We start from the raw sequence: 20386 nt of genomic DNA, 5'->3' as shown, positions 1-20386 counted from the left end.
CACCCGGGGTGCTGTGGCTGGCGGAGGCCTCTCTGCCCCTTTGGGCACCAAGTGCTGGGAAGGACTTTGTGGGGATCCAGGAGAGGCCCGAATCCCCCTAGAACTTGAAGCCCCTGGCCCAGTGCGGTGAGAAGTGCAAACCATGCTGATGGGCGCAGACCCTCTGACCGCAAGAGAAATCTCAGCCGCCTGCAAAACGGCCCCCATCAGGGACGATGCGGTTGGCGGGGTGGGGAGGGGGGTTTCTTCACCGCTTCAGCCATTTTATTTTTTCCATCCCAGACTCTGCCCCTGAAGAAGAAAGGGGATGCAGAGAGACAATAAATGAAGGCCCTGGGAACAAGCGCGTCCTTGTCTGGCTGATACCTGTTGGACTCTTGGGGTATATAGTTCTAGGGCTGCATGTGTGAGATACACAATGGATTTCACACTTGTATCCCTAGACTTAAAGGACATGAACTTGAGCAAATTCCTGGGAGATAGTGGAGGGCAGGAAGGCCTGGCGGGCTACAGTCCATGGGGTTGAACAATATATATATAATGAGATACATATATAGACATGTATATATTATAAGATATATACATCATGAATAATTTTATATTGATTTCAGGTCAAAACAGTGTATTTTGGATCTATTCGGTTAAATGTTATTAAAATTAATTTGGCCTTTGTTTTTTACCTTTTGATACAGCTATTAGGAAAATTTCAAATACCTCTAAGGTTCGTGTTTATACTATCTCTGTTGGTCGTCACTGCCCTAACAGGCCAATTGCTCCCCTGGATCCAGCAGTCTGATAGGGCTCCTGCTTCTCAGAGTATTTCTTTTATTTAGTTGTGGTTATCCCCTACTTTCTGAAAGTCAGAGGAAGCACAGACAATTATCAGAAGGGCCAGATTAGGTCGATAAGAGGAGGGTGTATGGGGAAGTGCCCACACCCCCATGAATCTCCCCCCAGGGATGGGTGGAATGACGGATTAAAGGCAGAGCCTCCGTCATATAGGATTTCACCGTGTCGGTACAAAGAGAACAGCCTTAAGCTGGCAAGCAGGAGAGGGACTTCAATAGCAGTGAGCAGGCCCAGTCATGTTCCGAGAAGAAAAACTGCTGTCAGATAAATCTGAGTTTGGTTTCAGGCTCTGCCATCTCCGGTAATTGACTTAATCCCGATGAGCCTCAGTTTCCTCAGTGGGAAAGGACAAGCAGGGTGCGGTTCAAATTATTAGTTAAGTAAAGATAGTAACAGCACACGTGTCTGTAGCACTTAGTATGTTCCTGGCTGTGCTAAGTACATCATAACTGAATCTTCATCATAGCTCTAGCATCAGTATTATTATTGTTACTGTTACCAAAGGAAAAGAAGGCACGGAGCAGTTAAATGGCCAGGATGGCTCATACCCCGGCAGCAAGCTTAGTCACTTTCCTCTGCAGCTGGTGTGCAGTGTCCAGCCCAGGTGGGGGCTACAATAAATACAAATTAGTTTGCTTGCCATTTGTCCCCACCTCTCATCAGCTCCCTGCATCTCTAGGTTAAGACGGCCTTGGATGGTGTTACCTTCCTGCCACAGTCAAGACCCTTAGAGTAAGGAGACCATCAGGCTGCTGACGAGGAGCCGGCGGCTCTGAGGGACAGCTGACCCGTGCTGGGTGGCCTGGCTGTGGCCCCACTCACCTGCACTCAGGCTCCAGTCTAGCCACAGGCCGTTTCCTGTCTCGCTCAACCTTCTTGTAGCTGCCAAACCCTCCTGAGCTGGGGCTCTGAAAGACAAAACACAGAAATGGGCAGCAGATTGTTGAGCCTAGAGCCCACTGAGAAGATTGTTCGGAAAAACCAAACAGCCCTGGGGGTTTCCAAGAGGGGTGAAGGCTCTTTCAGTCCCACCCTGCCCTGGGGAGAATTTCAGCTCCTCAGTTTCATTTCAGAAGCGACCATTGCTCCACCCTAGTTTCTGTGTGGTTTTACCCTCTCCAGAGGCCTTCTGTCCTGAATTCCAAGGTCTGTCAGCCTTTTTTTTTTAAATCTATGTCCTTATAAAGGCTCAACAAGGGATTTCCTGGTGGTCCAGTGGCTAAAAAGAACTTGGCCATCCCAGTGCAGGGGGCCGAGGTTCCCTGGATCCCCGACCAGGGAACTGGATCCCATATGCTGCAACTAAAGATCCCATGTGCCACAACTCGGAGCCGGTGCACCAATTAAACAAATATTTGTTGAAAAGGCTCAACAACATGAGTTTCTACAGTAGGGTTGTAAGTCAATTTTTCTCTTTAAAACAAAATTCCTTAATTGCTGTTACAATGTTTGTGAAACAATAGCAAACAATTTTAGAAGCAAAATAAACATCAGCTGTGCATTTAGCCAAAGTGGAACTAAGCAAGCAAGTGTATAAATGGAACGAAGGTCTTGGGAGACCATTTCTTGGTGTTATGGCTGAAGTCTCCACTGGCTAAAGATAGATGCCCCGACTTCAGGTTTCCAAGGGGCACTTTTCAGACTATTTCCGCCTTCTTGTGCTGAGTATATGTGCTTCCTGTGGAACCCAAGATTGTGGTTTCAAAGATAACCTAGTTTCAGCAAGCTTTCCAATGCCAGAGGTCTTTCTAAGCTTTCCAATGCCAGTGAGGTCTTTCCTCACTGGCAAATGCTTACCTAATCTGAGGACTGGTGGTCCTGTGGTTAAGACTCCGGGCTTCCACCATAGAGGCCAGGAGTGCAGGAACTAAGTCTGGTGAGGAGCTAAGATCCTGCATGCCTTGCAGCAAGGCCACACGTGCCCCCTCCCCAAAACAACACAGAATAAAGCCTGAAGGTTGGTGTTTACCCAAAGTATTCATTGAAAATGTTAACCCCAAAACCAGAGGAGTGGCAATTTTCACTCTACTACTAAAGAGAGTTTTCCAAGTAAAGATATCTTCATCCCAAATATACCTTCACCCAGAATAGCATATTTAAATCCACAATGTTCAATAAGAGAAAGTTAAATTAGTAGCCAGGTTCTCCAGAGAAATAGAAGCAATAGGAGGAAGAGGGAGAGAGAGGAATTTATTTGAAGAAATTGGCTCACATGGTTGTGGGTCCTGGCAAGTCCCAACCTGTAGGACGTGCCAGCAGGCTAGCAACCAGGGAAAAGTTGGTGTTGGAGCCTTGACTCTGAAGACAGTCTGGAAGCTGAACTCCTTTCTCAGGGAACCTCAGTGTTTCCTCTTAAGGCCTTCAACTGGCTGGGTAGGGCCACCCACACAATCAAGGATAATCTGACCTAAAGGTTGATCACATCTAAACAATACCTTCTCAAGGATAATTAAGACTAGTACTTGAACAAAAACTGGGTACCAGGGCTTAGCCAAGTTAAATTGTAAAATTAATTGTCGTAGTTCAGTTTAGTTGAGTGGCTCTGTCATGTCCAACTCTTTGCGACCCCATGGACTACTGCACGCCAGGCCTCCCTGTGCATCACCAACTCCCAGAGCTTGCTCAAACTCATGTCCATCGAGTCAGTGATGGACTATCCAACCATCTCATCCTCTGTCATCCCCTTTTCTTCCTGCTCTCAAACTTTCCCAACATCAGGGTCTTTTCCAATGAGTCAGTTCTTTGCATCAGGTGGCCAAAGTATTGGAGTTTCATCTTTAGCATCAGTCCTTCCAATGAATATTCAGGACTGATTTCCTTTCAGTTCAGTTCCTCAGTCATGTCCGACTCTTTGCGACCCATGGACCGCAGCACGCTGGGCCTCCCTGTCCATCACCAACTCTCAGAGTTTACCCAAACTCATGTCCATTGAGTCAGTGATGCCATCCAACCATCTCATCCTCTGTCGTCCCCTTCTCCTTCTGCCCTCAATCTTTCCCAGCATCAGGGTCTTTTCAAATGAGTCAGCACTTCGCATCAGGTGGCCTAAGTATTGGAGTTTCAGCTTCAACATCAATCCTTCCAATGAACACTCAGGACTGATCTCCTTTAGGATGGACTGGTTGGATCTCCTTGCAGTCCAAGGGACTCTCAGGAGTCTTCTCCAACACCACAGTTCAGAAGCATCAATCCTTCGGTGCTCAGCTTTCTCTGTAGTCCAACTCTCACATTAATACATGACTACTGGAAAAACCACAGCCTTGACTTGACAGACCTTTGTTGGCAAAGTAATGTCTCTGCTTTTTAATATACTGTCTCGGTTGGTCATAGCTTTTCTTCCAAGGACCAAGTGTCTTTTAATTTCATGGCTGCAGTCACCATCTGCAGTGATTTTGGAGCCCCCAAAAATAAAGTCAGCCACTGTTTCCACTGTTTCCCCATCTATTTGCCATGAAGTGATGGGACCAGATGCCATGATTGCAGTTTTCTGAATGTTGAGCTTTAAGGCAAATTTTTGACTCTCCTGTTTCACTTTCATCAAGAGGCTCTTTAGTTCCTCTTCACTTTCTGCCATAAGGGTGGTGTCATCTGCATATCTGAGGTGATTGATATTTCTCCCGGCAATCTTGATTCCAGATTATGCTTCTTCCAGCCCAGCGTTTCTCATGATATATCTGCATATAAGTTAAATAAGCAGGGTGACAATATACAGCCTTGACATACTCCTTTTCCTATTTGGAACCAGTCTGTTGTTCCATGTCCAGTTCTAACTGTTGCTTCCTGACCTACATACAGATTTCTCAAGAGGCAGGTCAGGCGGTCTGGTATTCCCATCTCTTTCAGAATTTTCCACAGTTGATTGTGATCCACACAGTCAAAGGCTTTGGCATAGTCAATAAAGCAGAAATAGATGTTTTTCTGGAACTCTCTTGCTTTTTCCATGATCCAGCGGATGTTGGCAATTTGATCTCTGGTTCCTCTGCCTTTTCTAAAACCAGATTGAACATCTGGAGGTTCATGGTTCACATACTGCTGAAGCCTGGCTTGGAGAATTTTGAGCATCCCTTTACTAGAATGTGAGATGAGTGCAATTGTGCGGTAGTTTGAGCATTCTTTGGCATTGCCTTTCTTTGGGATTGGAATGAAAACGGACCTTTTCCAGTCCTGTGGCCACTGCTGAGTTTTCCAAATTTGCTGGTATATTGACTACAGCACTTTCACAGCATCATCTCTTAGGATTTGAAATAGCTCAACTGGAATTCCATCACCTCCACTAGCGTTGTTCATAGTGATGCTTCCTAAGGCCCACTTGACTTAACATTCCAGGATGTCTGGCTCTAGGTGAGTGATCACACCATTGTGATTATCTTCATCATGAAGATCTTTTTTGTACAGTTCTGTGTATTCTTGCCACCTCTTCTTAATATCTTTTGCTTCTGTTAGGTCCATACCATTTCTGTCCTTTGTCGAGCCCATCTTTTCATGAAATGTTCCTTGGTATCTCTAATTTTCTTGAAGAGATCTCTAGTCTTCCCCATTCTGTTGTTTTCCTCTATTTCTTTGCATTGATCGCTGAGGAAGACTTTCTTATCTCTCCTTGCTATTCTTTGGAACTCTGCATTCAAATGGATATATCTTTCCTCTTCTCCTTTGCTTTTGGCTTCTCTTCCTTTCACAGCTATTTGTAAGGCCTCCTCAGACAGCCATTTTGCTTTTTTGCATTTCTTTTTCTTGGGGATGGTCTTGATCCCTGTCTCCTGTACAATGTCACAAACCTCCATCCATAGTTCATCAGGCACTCTATCAGATCTAGTCCCTTAAATCTATTTCTCACTTCCACTGTATAATCATAAGGGATTTGATTTGGGTCATATCTGAATCATCTAGTGGTTTTCCCTACTTTCTTCAATTTAAGTCTGAATTTGGCAATAAGGAGTTCATGGTCTGAGCCACAGTCAGCTCCTGGTCTTGTTTTTGCTGACTGTATAGAGCTTCTCCATCTTTGGCTGCAAAGAATATAATCAATCTGATTTCAGTGATGTCCATGTGTAGGGTCTTCTCTTGTGTTGTTGGAAGAGGGTGTTTGCTATGACCAGTGTATTCTCTTGGCAAATCTGTTAGCCTTTGCCCTGCTTCATTCTGTACTCCATGGCCAAATTTGCCTGTTCCTCCAGGTGTTTCTTGACTTCCTACTTTTGCATTCTAGTCCCCTATAATGAAAAGGACATTTTTCGGTGTTAGTTCTAGAAAGTCTTGTAGGTCTTCATAGAACCATTCAACTTCAGCTTCTTCAGTGTTACTGGTTGGGGCATAGAATTGGATTACTGGGGTATTGAATGGTTTGCCTTGGAAATGAACAGAGATCATTCTGTTGTTTTTGAGGTTGCATCAAGTACTGCCCTAAAAATCCAGCATATTCCACCTGTTTATTCCTTTTCCTTCTCTCAGCTGGTGGCAACCACTGACCATTTTACTGTCTCCATAGTTTTGTCTTTTCCAGAACGTCACACCATTGCGATCTAAAGGTATGTAGGCTTTTCAGACTGGCTTCTTTCGCTTCCTGCTGTGCATTCCATACCTTTTCATGACTTGGTGGTTCATCTCTTTTTAGGACAAATAATGTTTCATTGTCCAGATATACCACAGTGTATTTATCCATTCATTTATTAAAGGGCATCTTAGTTACTTTCAAGTTTTATTATGAACAAAACACCATAGGAATACATATGCAGGTTTGTTTTTGATTTTTTTTGGCTGTGCCGTGGCTTGTGGGATCTTACTTTCCTGACCAGAAATAAACCTGGGCCCACAGCAATGAAAGCACCAAGTCTAACCACTGGACTGGCAGGGAATTCCCTGGCATGCACAGGATTTCACATGGATTCGTTTTCAACCCATTTGGATGAATACCAAGGAGTACTCTGGCTGGTTCGTATGGTTAAGAGTATGTACACTTTTGTAAGAAACCCCCAAACTGTCTTCCAAAGTGGCTGCACCAGTTTTGCGTTCCCGTCAACGGCAGATGACAGCTCCCGTGGCTCCGCAGCCCTGCCAGCATCTGGAGTTGTCAGTGTTTAGGATTTTCGGCCTCCGGCCGGGCAGGTAGTGGTACATCATGCTTCTTTTCACTTGCAGTTCCCTAATAGCCTATGAGATTCAGCATCTCTTCGCATGTTTATCTGCCATCTGTGTATCCTTGATGAGGTGACCCTTAAGATCTTTTGTCCATTTTTTAATTGGATTGTTTTGTTTTCCTGTTGGTAAGAGTTCTTTGAAAATTTTGAATAAAGTTCATATAATTTTTACATGTCACATTCACTTCTTTCAACAATTTTAAAATGTGAAATCATCTGTAGCTTGTAAGCTGTATAAGAACACATCAGGGAGCAGAGTCAACCCATAGGTCATAGTTTGTCTGAGATGTTTGGGTTTTCTTCTTAGAACCACTCGGGAATCAGCCCACGGTCACATGCAGTGAACAGATGTGGTCTAGTACATGCTTATCACTCTGCCTCTACTGAAGTGAGGGCAGGAGCAAGGTGTATGAGGGAGCTTGGAGCAAAGACACTTGTTAGAGTTTGTTGCAGTGATCTAGGTGAGCGGTGGGGCTGGCTTAAACTAATGAAGTTTTGATGCAGCTGAGTAGAGCGGGGCTCTAAAATCCACTGTGGATGGTAACTGCAGCCATGAAATTAAGAGATGTTTGCTCCTTGGAAGAAAAGCTATGACAAACCTGCTGCTGCTGCTGCTAAGTCGCTTCAGTCGTGTCTGACTCTGTACGACCCCAGAGACGGCAGCCCACCAGGCCCCGCCATCCCTGGGATTCTCCAGGCAAGAACGTTGGAGTGGGTTGCCATTTCCTCCTCCAATGCATGGAAGTGAAAAGTGAAAGTGAAGGCGCACAGTCGTGTCCGACTCTTAGCGACCCCATGGACTGTAGACAAACCTAGACAGCATATTAAAAAGCAGTGACATCACTTTGCTGACAAAGGTCTGTCTAGTCAAAGCTAAGGCTTCTCCAGTAGTTATGTACAGATGTGAGAGTTGGACCATAAAGAACGCTGAGCACCAAGGAATTGATGCTTTCAAACTGTGGTGCTGGAAAAGACTCTCAAGAGTCCCTTGGACTGCAAAGAGAATCAACCAGTCCATCCCAAAGGAGATTAGTCCTGAATATCCATCGGAAGGACTGATGCTGAAGCTGAAACTCCAATACTTTGGCCACCTGATGCAAAGAACTGACTCCTTGGAAAAGACCCTGATGCTGGGAAAGATTGAGGGCAGGAGGAGAAGGGGACAACAGAGGATGAGATGGTTGGATGGCATCACCGACTCGATGAACGTGAGTTTGAGCAAACTCTGGGAGATGGTGAAAGACGGGGAGCTTGATGTGCTGCAGTCCACGGGGTCTCAAAGAGTCGGGCATGACTTAGTGACTGAACAACAACAAAGAGCTGAGTATTTTCCAGAAACATTTAAGAAATAGGAGAGACAGAACCTCAGGCCTGACGTGGAGGATCAGAGGAGGGGATACTCAGAGATGATCCCGAGATGTCTGCCTCAGCCAGTGAATCAATTCTGCTGCCCTTCCCTGAGTCAGAGGACTCGGGAGGAACAGTGCAGGTGGGTGGGATGAGGGGCCGTGACTCATCCACCAGGGGCTGTCAGCTGTCTGCAGGTTGAAAGCTCAAGAGACAGCTAAAGGCTTTGAAATCATCAATTTATTAATTATAAAGCCATGGGCAGGAATGAAATCCCTCCTGGCTGTGGGCGTTGAGAGAGAAGCAAAGGGGAAGCAGGAAGGTGGCGTGAGGAAGACCGAGAATAAGAGGAGAAGAGAAGAAGGGGACCAGAAGGGATGTAAGGGAGCAGACAGAAACCTGGGAGAGGGTGGAGGCCGCAGGAGCCGCGGGGAGCACGTGTCCAGAGATGGAAACAGAGGCTGCCGAGAAGTGGCGCGAGAAACGGAGAGGCGGGGCGGCTCACAGCATAGGCGGGGTCCTGGGAACCTCGTCGGCACTTCCGACCCAACACCAAGAGGGAAGGGCGCTGACAGCGCCTCCACATGGACTCTCTGCGTGACCAGCCAGCAATAGACTGCTGTTGTTCTCAGTCACCCGGCTAGGTGTGACTCTTTGTGACCCCATGGACTGCAGCACTCCAGGCCTCCCTGTCCATCACCAACTCCTGGAGTTTACCCAAACTCATGTCCATTGAGTCAGTGAATCCATGCAACCATCCCATTCTGTCCCGCCCCCTTCTCGTCTGCCTTCAATCTTTGCCAGTGTCAGGGTCTTGTCCGATGAGTTGGCTCTTCGAATCACGTGGCCAAAGTATTGGAGCTTCAGCTTCAGTATCCAGTGAATATTCAGGACTGATTTCCTTTAGGATAGACTGATTTGATCTCCTTGCAGTCCATGAAACTAGAGATTAGAAATGAAACAATCATGAGGTTATTGTGCTGATTAAAGTCGTGTGAAACTTGTCTCCCTCGAAAGCACAGGGAAAAGACACAGAATATGGAGGCTGTGTTGTTTCTCTTAACTGCTTTTCCACACGTGCTCCGTGAAGCGAATCCCAGCCACTCCCACACTATAGTTTTGGGTGTTGCCCCACGTGGCACATTCTCGCTCAAACCTGGTTCTCAGCTCTTCCCAGAAGTTCTGTGAGTTACCCGATATATGTTCAATAAATTCCTTTTCTACTCATGTCATCAAGGAATTGTTCCTTTGTTTGCTAATAGAACTCTGAGTGATAGAAGTCCGTGATCTTGTCCTGGAAAATAACAATATTAAAATCTCCAGGCTCCTATTGGATAAGTGAAGAAATGATTTATTCATTAACATGCCATCTTCATGTCAACCAAGAAAGGAAGCTGGGACTTCCCTGGCAGTCCAGGGCTGGGCTGCAGTTTCAATCTCTCATCAGGAAACTAAGATCCAGAATTTAAAATACATAAAAATAAAAAGTAATAAATAAATTTTAAAATAAAAAGTGTAATAAGAAAATTTTAATAAAATAATTACTAAAAATAACATTAATGAATAAACAAATAAAATTTTAAGATAAAAGTTTTTTTTTAAGTGAAGCCTGATCTCTCAATGGGAGGAGCCCCCAAAATCCTGGACCATCTTTAATCTGCGCCATCAAGAAATAGGGAGCTGGTGAAGGGTTTCTTTTTTCTTTTTGGGACTATGTGATTTCTTAAAAACATTTTTCATGTGGAAAAATACAGAAAAGGGCATTAGAGATCGTCCACTACCTAGAAACGATGCCATGACATCGTGAAGAATGCCCTTTCGATACCTTTGAAGCTCCACCTTCCCAGACTCTTCATATATCTCCTCACTTTTCGTCAGAAAGACTTTAAAAGGGAAAGAGACATTATTGAATTTGCATGTCTAAACTTACTTCGTCCTCAGCGCGGGGAACAGCCTGGCAGGCAGACAAACCGGGCAGCTATTGCTGTGGCGGAAGCAACAGCCCGCGAAGGCTCCGCTGCCGAAGGCGGTGGCTTTCGCGGTTCCAGGAGCCTCTCCACACTTAGGTGTTTGGACAGTTCAGAGCTTCCCAGGTGGCTCAGCGGTAGAGAATCCACCTACAGTGCAGGAGAAGCAGGTTCAATCCCTGGGAAGATCCCCTGGAGGAGGAAATGGCAACGCACCGCACTTTTTACCTGGAGAATCCCACGGACAGAGGAACCTGGTGGGCTACAGTCCGTGGGGTCACAAAGAGTCAGACACGACTTAGCAACTAAACAACAATGGATAATTTGACTTTTAACAATACTACATAAAATGCTTTGCAGATGCAACTAGCACAAGCCCAGTCCAGAAGCAGGCTGGAGAAAGAGCCCCTTGAAAGTGTATTTCTCACTCACACGACAAGTCTACCCCAGAAGGCCTGCAATTCCGTTCCGTCTTACCTTCACAACAGATCTCAGTTTTTAAATGTGGCCTCTGTCCAGAACATCATGGCAGAGGGAAGAAACTATCCCTTCAAGCTTCCATAGAGGAGGGACCCAGAGCGGTTCCTTGCGCGTTTCGCTGGTCCAAGCACATCTTAGGTCAGGGAAGTTGGAAAAGGAGCCAAGAAGACTCAGGCCAGCCTGCATGCCCCTGTCATCTGGTCTTGTCACCCCAGATCTCAGCCCTTCCGCTTCCTGCCCACACATCCTCAGGCCACGCGGAAGCCTTGCTGTTGTTCAAACAAGCCCACGTCAGGGCTGGCCATCCACTGACCCCTCACCCGTGCAGGTCACCTGACTGTCTTATTCCAAATGCAGCCTTCCTTCTCCTGTGCGAGCCCCTTCACAGTCCTACTCACTCCAGGTTCATCGCTGTGTGACGTGCATATTTCGCTAGTTTGTTTGATCTGTCTGTGGGTCTCTCTCTTAGTGTTTGTCTCTGTCTCTCTCCCCTCACCCGCCACATACACACACACGTACAGAGAGATAGAGATGAAAGCTTCACAAGGGCAAGGTTTTTGCTTTGATCTCTGTTGTGCCTCCCTTACTTGGAACAGCATCTGGTACATAAAAGTGCCAAAAATATCTTTGAACGAGTCCATAATGGATGGATGAATACTAGAAAGGGAATTAGGAGAAAGACAAAGTGTTCACTAAATTATAACTATATACCTCTCATTACATAGCAGTGTCTGGCTAAATAAATACTCCTTAGTTCATTTGATTGGCCTTCATTTGAAAACTCCAGACTGTAAAAGTGAACCTCCAGATACAATGTATTTACCAGCCTTCCAGAGGACAGGCAGTTTTCAGTTTAGTCACTCAAGTGTGTGGACTCTTTTCGACCCCATGGACTGCAGCACGCCAGGCCTCCCTGTCTATCACCAACTCCCGAAGTTTACTCAAATCCATGTCCATCAAGTTGATGATGCCATCCAACCATCTCATCCTCTGTTATCCCCTTCTCCTCCTGCTCTCAATCTTTCCCAGCATCAGGGTCTTTTCCAATGAGTAGGCTCTTTGCATCAAGTGGCCAAAGTATTGGAGTTTCAGCTTCAGCATCAGTCCTTCAATGACTAGTTAGGACTGATCTCCTTTAGGATGTACTGGTTGTATCTCCTTATAGTTCAAGGGACTCTCAAGACTCTTCTCCAACACCATAGTTCAAAAGCATCAATTCTTCCGTGCTTAGCTTTCTTTATAGTCCACCCCTCACATCCATACATGACTACTAGAAAAACCATAGCTTTGACTAGACGGACCTTTGTTGGCAAAGTAATGTCTCTGCTTTTTAATATGCTGTCTAGTTTGGTCATAGCTTTTTTTCCAAGGAGCAAGCGTCTTTTAGTTTCATGGCTGTAATCACCATCTGCAGTGGTTTTGGAGCCCAGGTAGTCTTAGTCATCTATTTTTTTTTAAACAGAACAATTTTGGAGGCCACACTGCACAGCTGGCTTGTGGGATCTTGCCCAGGCTTGAACCTGTACCCTCTGCAGTGGGAGCACAGAGTCCTAACCTCTGGACTGCTGGGGAAGTCCCCCAGATTTCTAACTCAAGCTTAATTCTGGAGCATGGGCCACCCTGTATAGTCACTTTTCTTGGTGATCATACTTTATTCCTTGAATGTGAAGAGGGAAGGCGAGTACTTATTTAAAAGAAGAAGAAAAGGAGAAAAGAGGGGAAGGGGAAAGGAGGGAGGAAGAGAGAGGAAGACAAAGAGGAAGAATCTCCTTGAAATCAGGAGCCCATGTCTCCCGACAGCATAGCCCGTGATCTCCTTGCCGTCCCAGGGACTCTGAGAGCCTGGTGACTTTCACAGGACAGTCCCCTGGAAAGCTTTCAAGACTCCACAGTCACACAGACGTTTCTAAACCTCATGGAGTCTTCTCTGCCTGGTCCCAACATCAGCTGTGAAATGGATCACAGAGGTGGCTGCTTGCTGAGAGGGTCTATTCTGCCACATTGACCCACCCACGGTTCACTGAAGCACAGGACATGTCAGACTTGATCACTGAGCCTCAGGAATGTTTCTTGAGAATCAGTACAACCAATGTAATTTTTGTATCTGAAGTTCTTCAGACTTTGCAAACATAGGAAGATTTCCTCCCTTATTCCCCAAAACCTCTCATCTCCGAGAGCTGTGGATGCAAAGTGAAGTCTCTGCTTCTGTGGTTCAGGCATCACCATTTTACGAACACGGAGAGGGGACTAGGGCACTTAGAAGGTCCTATTTCCAGAGTAAAAGATCAAAGAGGTCAAAGGAACAAGTGGTCGCTGAGTGAGAAATATTTTTAGAAGGCTTAACTCACAGAAGTAACAGATGTCTTGTCCTTCCTACTCTGCCCTCCCTCTCCACAAAGCAGACCCACTGCTGTCTTAATACAACGTCATCCAAAGGATAATGTAGTCACGCCAAGGTCTACGATGATATCCTTGTACAGACAGCAGAAGCTGGTCTGAGAGGTCAACGGGCACCCAACTTTTTGTGGAATGGAAGTCAGGCACGGTCCCCCATGCTCCTTCTCTGCTGAGCTTTCCCTTGACTCCAGACAAATAGTACCACATGCAGAAGCAACATCTCTTCTCCATGACGATTTGGTGGGTGAAATAATCTGATTGGCAGACAGGCAGCCCACCATCTACCCTTGAATCGAGCAAGCAAATCATAAAAGTTCAGGCTGTTCTTTGAGGCCTTGGAGAAACAGATTCACCCATGATGTCTTCGTGTATTCCAGGAATTTCTTACGAACTAGGCCACTAATTTGTTAGTGTTTTGCTATATCATGATGGAGAACACTGTCCTTTTATTTTATTGAAGTATAGTCCATGGGGTCAGAAAGAGTCAGACACGACTGGGCGACTAACAGCTTCACTTTCATGGCTGATTTACAATGTGGTTTGGTTTCTGCTTACATCAGAGTGACTCGGTTATACTACATGCATATTCCCTTCCACATTCTCTTCCGTTATGGCTTGTCACAGGACACTGAGTGCGCTTCCTGTTTCATATGCCAGGACCTTGCTGCTCACCCGTCTCATATAGAACAGCTTGCATCCGCTCCTGCTAAACTCCAGTCTGTCCCTCCCGCTTCCCCTCTCCCCCTTGGCACCACAAGTCTATTCTGTGTCAGAGGACGCTATTCTGATGATCAGCCTTTTCTTGCTAGGTTGCACGCTCAGTCTCTCAGTCGTGTTCAACTGTTTTGTGACCCTATGAATGCCCATCAGGCTCCTCTATCCATGGAATTTCCCAGGCAAGAATACTGGAGTGGGTTGACATTTCCTCCTCCAGGGGATCTTCCTGACCCAGGGATCAGACCCGTGTCTCCTGTGTCCCCTGTGTCCCTGGCATTACAGGCAGATTCTTTACTGCTGAGCCACAGGGGAAGCAATGAGTTTTCAAAACTGATCCAAACTGAGCATCCGCAATCTGATAAAGGACAACCATGAAAAACCCATAGCGGGCACATATTAAATGCTCAATAAATGTCAACCATTGCTGTTTCCACATGTAAATTTTAAGTTGTATCCAATCAAAACTATTAGCGTCCTTCCTTAGGTCGTCATCTGGTGACTGATCACTCATCTTTCAAAATTCAACTCAAGAAACTCATTGAAGGCGTTGCTCCCCTACAGGCTTTGTCTCCCCACTGGAGCATGTGACCGTCACCACACTGCCAGGACCTATGTCCTTGTCCGTCCCTAGCTCCCTCTACTCAATGAGAGACTCCTTAAAAGTAGAGCTTTGCTCCCGTTTTGTACCTTGGCACCCACTTCTGATCTTGGGTCACATACAGACTGAAAGTGAGGGGATGGAAAAAGATTCTCCATGCAAATGGAAGTCAACAAAAATAAATCCAATTCGGCTTTTATAACTTTTAGAAGACATTTTAAATGTTTTATTTATTTAAACAAATAGGAAAACTCAGGGGTTTTGACTTTTTAATTAATTTTTACTGAGTTTAGTTGGTTTACAATGTTGGGTTAGTTTCTACGGTGCAGCAAAGTGAATCAGCTATCTGTATACATATATCTCCTCTTTTTTGGATTTCCTTCCCATTTAGGTCACCACAGAGCACTGAGTAGGGTTCCCTGTGCTATAGAGTAGGTTTTCATTAGTTATCTATTTTATACATAGTAATGAATATATGAGGGCCTCCCCCTTGGCAGAGCGATGAAGAACCTGCCTGCCAGTGCAGGAGATGCAGAAGACCTGGGTTCATTCCCTGAGTCGGGAAGATCCCCTGGAGAAGGAAATGGAACCCACTCCAGTGGTCTTGCCTGGAGGGTCCTCGTGGACAGAGGAGGCTGGCAGGCTGCAGTCCATGGGGTCACAGAGTTGGACACGACTGAGGGACTGGGCACAGTGAGCATATGTCCGTTCCAGTCTCCCAGTTCAGCCCAGCCTTTGCTCATCCTGGAGTTTTGATTTGGAAAGCTGGTGCTCTTTGGTTTTCATCTGAGGGGCTGTTGGAGAGGACTCGAGGGGGATCTTCCAGAGAGGAAGTGCTGGACACCCTGCCGGGCTGACTCTTTGTCACACGACCGGAGGTGCCCATCTGCCAGCCTCCAGCCTTCTCACTATGCCTGACACCAGGCAGCTGCAGGGACCGGGCAGCCCCTTGGGCACCGCTGTCCGAGGCAGGCAGCCCTTGACCCTCCTGTGCACAGGTGCGCGCGCGCACACACACACACACACACACACACAGCATGGCCAGCACAGGATATAACTTTCTGTCAGCATCCTCTTCATTCATTAGCAATCACACCTCATCTTTTTAAAAACAGTCACCAAAATGACAGCTGACTCCCTGCCTTTCCAAAAACTTAGCCCCAGGAAACGGCAGTTGATCCGACTTAATGCTCTACATTTGGCCGTTTTACAGGCTTGCCATTTTTCAGCTGAACTGAAGGTCCTGAATGATAGATAGCTATGTCTCGTATAAAAAGAATACTATATGATCCATGTAACAGATTCTATTTTAATACTGATGTTTATTATGAAATCAATGATACATTATTACATTGCAGGAATGAGAAGCCAACTATGTACTGAACTGACTTAGACATATTAATAGATTCCTTCATGTATTAATATGAAAAAAAGAATACTATAAAAACGTAGGGCTTCCCAGGTGGCTCAGTGGTAAAGGATCTGCCTGCTAATGCAGGAATCACAGGAGACGCAGGTTCGATCCCTGGGTCAGGAAGATCCCCTGGAGGAGTAAATGGCAATCCACTCCAGTATTCTTGCCATGATCCCATGGACAGAGGAGCCTGGTGGGCTACTGTCCATGGGGTCGCAAAGAGTCAGATGTAACTTAGCATCTAAACAACAGAATACCAATTAAATTTGGAAAATATCTTTGTTAAAGACAGGAAACTGACACAGATGATGAGTTCATGGAAAACTTAACTTTATAAAATTAATAATTTTTTTATTTTTAAATGACTGATCCTATAAGTAGGTCATTCAGCAAATATTTCATGAGGCCCTACTATGTGCTCAAGCATCATTCCAGATGCTGGGAGAAGACGATGCTCTCATGGACCTTACCTTCTGGATGGACGAGATAGACAGCAAATAGGTAAACAGATAAACAAAGAAGATAATTTCAGGTTGCCATAACTGCTTTGAAGGAAATACACAGGCTAACATAAGAATCCCTGCTGGTAGAAGGCACTGGGCTATGTGTCTGTAGGAAATTACGGACCTGGGTCAAGAAGACCTTAAGACTTATACTATGTTCATGGACTGGGAGAACAGGAGAGGGGGTGAACCGCCCACCACACGATAGTCCGTGCGTGAAAGGGCACAGAGTCAGTGACGCCTGCTCTTCAGTTCAGTTCAGTCCAGTCGCTCAGTCGTGTCCGACTCTTTGCAACCCCATGAATCGCAGCACACCAGGCCTCCCTGTCCATCACCAACTCCTGGAGTTTACCCAAACTCATGTGTATCGAGTTGGTGATGCCATCCAGCCAATCTCATCCTCTGTTGTCCCCTTCTCCTCCTGCCCCTAATCCCTCCCAGCATCAAGGTCTTTTCCAATGAGTCAACTGTTTGCATGAGGTAGCCAAAGTATTGAAGTTTCAGCCTCAGCATCAGTCCTTCCAATGAACAAGTTCTTGGTGTGCGCCAAATCTCTTTTTAAAAAGCACCTCTCCCACCTCTGCTGGGAGTTGCTGAAGCAGGATTCTTTCAAGAGCTCAGGAGAAAGTGATCCCATCAGGAATGCCGCTGGGAGGGCATGTGGATTTGCCCTGAATGTCAGAAGCAGACAGGGCATTCCAGAGAGCGAGGTCAGACCGCGGTCAACTGTAGATAGAGACTGACCTAAAGCACCAAGTGTGGGGAGAGATCCTGGGGAGAGAGCAAAAAAGAGAAGAACTGACAGCCTAGGAAACTGCCACTGTCCATACTTTAAGATACATTTTGTTGACTCAATGTCTTCAATAACCTCCACAGCCAAACTTCCACAGGAAATTAAGAGTCCCACCAAAGGATGCTTCCAACCTCAGAGGAATCATGAAACATCTAAATCACACCCACTCCAGGTACGCAACCGTAAAAGCTCAGTTGTGTTTTTGGAGAACACACCAGCTTTTTATTCCCTGCACGTATTTGCAAGCAATAAGGAAAATAGGTGATCTGTGGGTAATTAATAGGCACCAAAATAAACTTGGGCACTTGGTTTCAGCTGATGAGTGTTGGGCAGTTCGAGTTTCCATTTATAACGGAGGCTCTCACTCATCAGCAATGTGTGACTTAGAGCTGCCACGGCCGGCTAAACACACAAGCCAGCTTCCCTTCCGATAGTGTAACTAAAATTAAAGGAACAGTCCAGACATCAAACCAGGACGTTGCATTCCAGTTCTCTGGCGTGTTTCCCATCACAGGTTACCTGGTCTCATGGCTTCAGCTACTTCCTCTCTGCCCTTGACCCAGTTCTCCCTTGCTCTCTCCCTCCCTCCCCCAACCCTGTCTCTCTCTTTCTGTCTTTCTCTCTCAATCCATAAATCTACTCCGTGCCCGGGACACGGGTATCCGTTGCCGCTGAGACGTTCCCTCTTTGATGTCACCCGCATCTTTGGTTCAAGGGAACCAAAGGCTCTGGTTCCTAATGCAATCTCTCCTCCTGTATCAACTGCGATCGGTACCACATTTCGTCCTAACACAGAAACCTGTAGAGTGGAGATCCTAGGCTGAGCCAAAGCTGGGATCGCACAGCCAGGCTCATCTGAAGATCCTGTCCCAGCATATCTAGAGGACCAGCGGTGCATCAGGAGAAGTTAGCTAGAGAATAAAAGACCAGAATGAAACGAACAGGCCAGAGATGGCAGCCCAGAATCTGCTCAGATACTGATCCCTCAACGTGGCCCCATGGATTCACCTCTGAGCTTGTGTGTTGAAGCTGAACAAATTTCTATTATGACACAAAGCTTTGTAGCCCAGAGCATGGCCCAGAAGAGACGTGAAGACCTTGAGAAGAAGAGACGTGAGAATACAGGAGATTGCATTCCCAAGGAAAGATGAACTGAAAAGGGGCCTTTTACAGAAACATCAAATGGAATACCAAGAATATCTGCAAGGCAAGAACAAACACACAGCTGAAATTTTCACAAATCGGAAGCATCCGAGATTGACGGAGACGGAAAGGAAGCGAGCCGCTCAGATGCACCAGCAGAGATAGAATGGCGGCAGTCTCTGGTTGTGGAAAATCAGCTCAAGAGGAATTAGCCTGAGGCTGCCAGGGGAGCCAGGAACAACCCCCCTAGAGCCCCCAGCCCCCTGCCCGCTCTTCAGGAGCAGGTTCACAGGCAGATTCACGGGGCTGCTCTGTCCTGTTCTCCCAACACCAGAACAATTCTGTGCCGAACGTCCCTGCAGACCAGCCGGGTAAAAGGATGTGATCAGTGAGGCCAGCCTCTTCCCGCCAACAGGGCCTTACAGGAGCGGCTTGTCTAAGCGCCGAGCATTTGGCGGCTGGAGGACTGTGTTTTATCAGGAGATCTTGGCCACACGTTTCTGCAGCCGGCAGATCTGATCAGTGAGGGGAATGGAAACCCGTGGAAACCGCCACTTGATGAGTTACCATCATCCACGTGGTCGTGCCTAAGCAGCCTGGGGGCCCAGACCGTTGTGACACCGAGAAGGTAGAAGAATTATTCCCAGTTTGTGGTCAGCAGGATCTCTCACTCTGGGGTGGATCCAGACACATCCACTCAAACTGCAGTCTCGCCCAGCGCTGGTCGCAGCGGTTACTGACGTTTCCATGCATGTGCGCTAAGTCACTCCAGTCGAGTCCGACTCTTTGTGACCCCACGGACTCCTCTGTGGCCTCTACTCCTCCACTGTAGCCCACCAGGCTCCACCCCTCTGTCCATGGGATTCTCCAGGCAAGAATACTGGAGTGGGTAGCCATGCCCTCCTCCAGGGGATCTTCCCAACCCAGGGATTGGACCTGGTCTCCTACATTGCAGGCTTATTCTTTACCATCTGAGCCAGTGGGAAGCCCTCTCCAATGGGTACACCAGACACTTCAATGGGATGCAATGTCTCAGCTTTAGACTTGAGTAACTGTGCAATAGAAAGTACAATAGGAACCAGAGATCAAATTGCCTACATGTATTGGATCATAAAAAGCAAGAGAATTCCAGGAAAATATCCACTTCTATTCCATTGACTACACTAAAGCGTTTGACTGTGTGGATCACAACAAACTGTGGAAACTTCTTAAAGAGATGGGAATACCAGACCACCTTACCTACCTCCTGCAAAACCTGTATGCAGGTCAAGAAGCAACAGAACTAGACACTGAACAACCAACTGATTCAAAATTGGAAAGGAGTACATCAAGGCTATATATTGTCACCCTGCTTATTTAACTTATATGCAGCATATATCATGAGAAATGCTGGGCTGGAGGAAGCACAAGCTGGAATCAAGATTGCCGGGAGAAATACCAATAACCTCAGATGTGCAAATGACACCATCCTTAGGGCAGAAAGTGAAGAAGAACTAAAGAGCCTCTTCATGACAGTGAAAGAGGAGAGTGAAAAAGTTGGCTTAAAACTCAGCATGCGAAAAATGAAAATCATGGCATTCATGGCAAATAGATGGGGAAACAGTGGAAACAGTGAGAGACTTTATTTTGGGGGGCTCCAAAATCACTGCAAATGGTGACTGCAGCCATGAAATTAAAAGACTCTTGCTTCTTGGAAGAAAAGCTATGACCAACCTAGACAGCATGTTGAAAAGTAGAGACATTACTTTGCCAACAAAGGTCCGTCTAGTCAAAGCTATGGTTTTTCCAATAGTCTTGTATGGATGTGAGAGTTGGACCATAAAGAAGGCTGAGTGCCAAAGAATTGATGCTTTTGAACTGTGGTGTTGGAGAAGACTCTTCAGAGTCCCTTGGACTACAAGGAGATCCAACCAGTCAACCCTAAAAGAAATCAGTCCTGAATATTCATTGGAAGGACTGATACTGAAGCTGAAGCTCCAATACTTTGGCCACCTGGTGCGAAGAACTGCCCACTAAAAAAGACCCTGAGGCTGGGAAAGATTGA

The 20386-nt window shown here is 46.3% G+C and overlaps 1 pseudogene; it reads left to right on the top strand.

Annotated features, from left to right (window-relative positions):
- The first annotated feature begins 1085 nt into the window (after positions 1–1085).
- Positions 1086–19104, top strand: LOC129650196 (AMSH-like protease; annotated as a pseudogene).
- The last annotated feature ends 1282 nt before the right edge of the window (positions 19105–20386 follow it).

The sequence above is a fragment of the Bubalus kerabau genome, chromosome 4 (assembly GCF_029407905.1).
Source record: "Bubalus kerabau isolate K-KA32 ecotype Philippines breed swamp buffalo chromosome 4, PCC_UOA_SB_1v2, whole genome shotgun sequence".
NCBI lineage: Eukaryota > Metazoa > Chordata > Mammalia > Artiodactyla > Bovidae > Bubalus > Bubalus kerabau.
The sequence above is the reverse complement of the archived record's forward strand: the minus strand, read 5'-3'. Positions and strand labels throughout refer to the sequence as shown.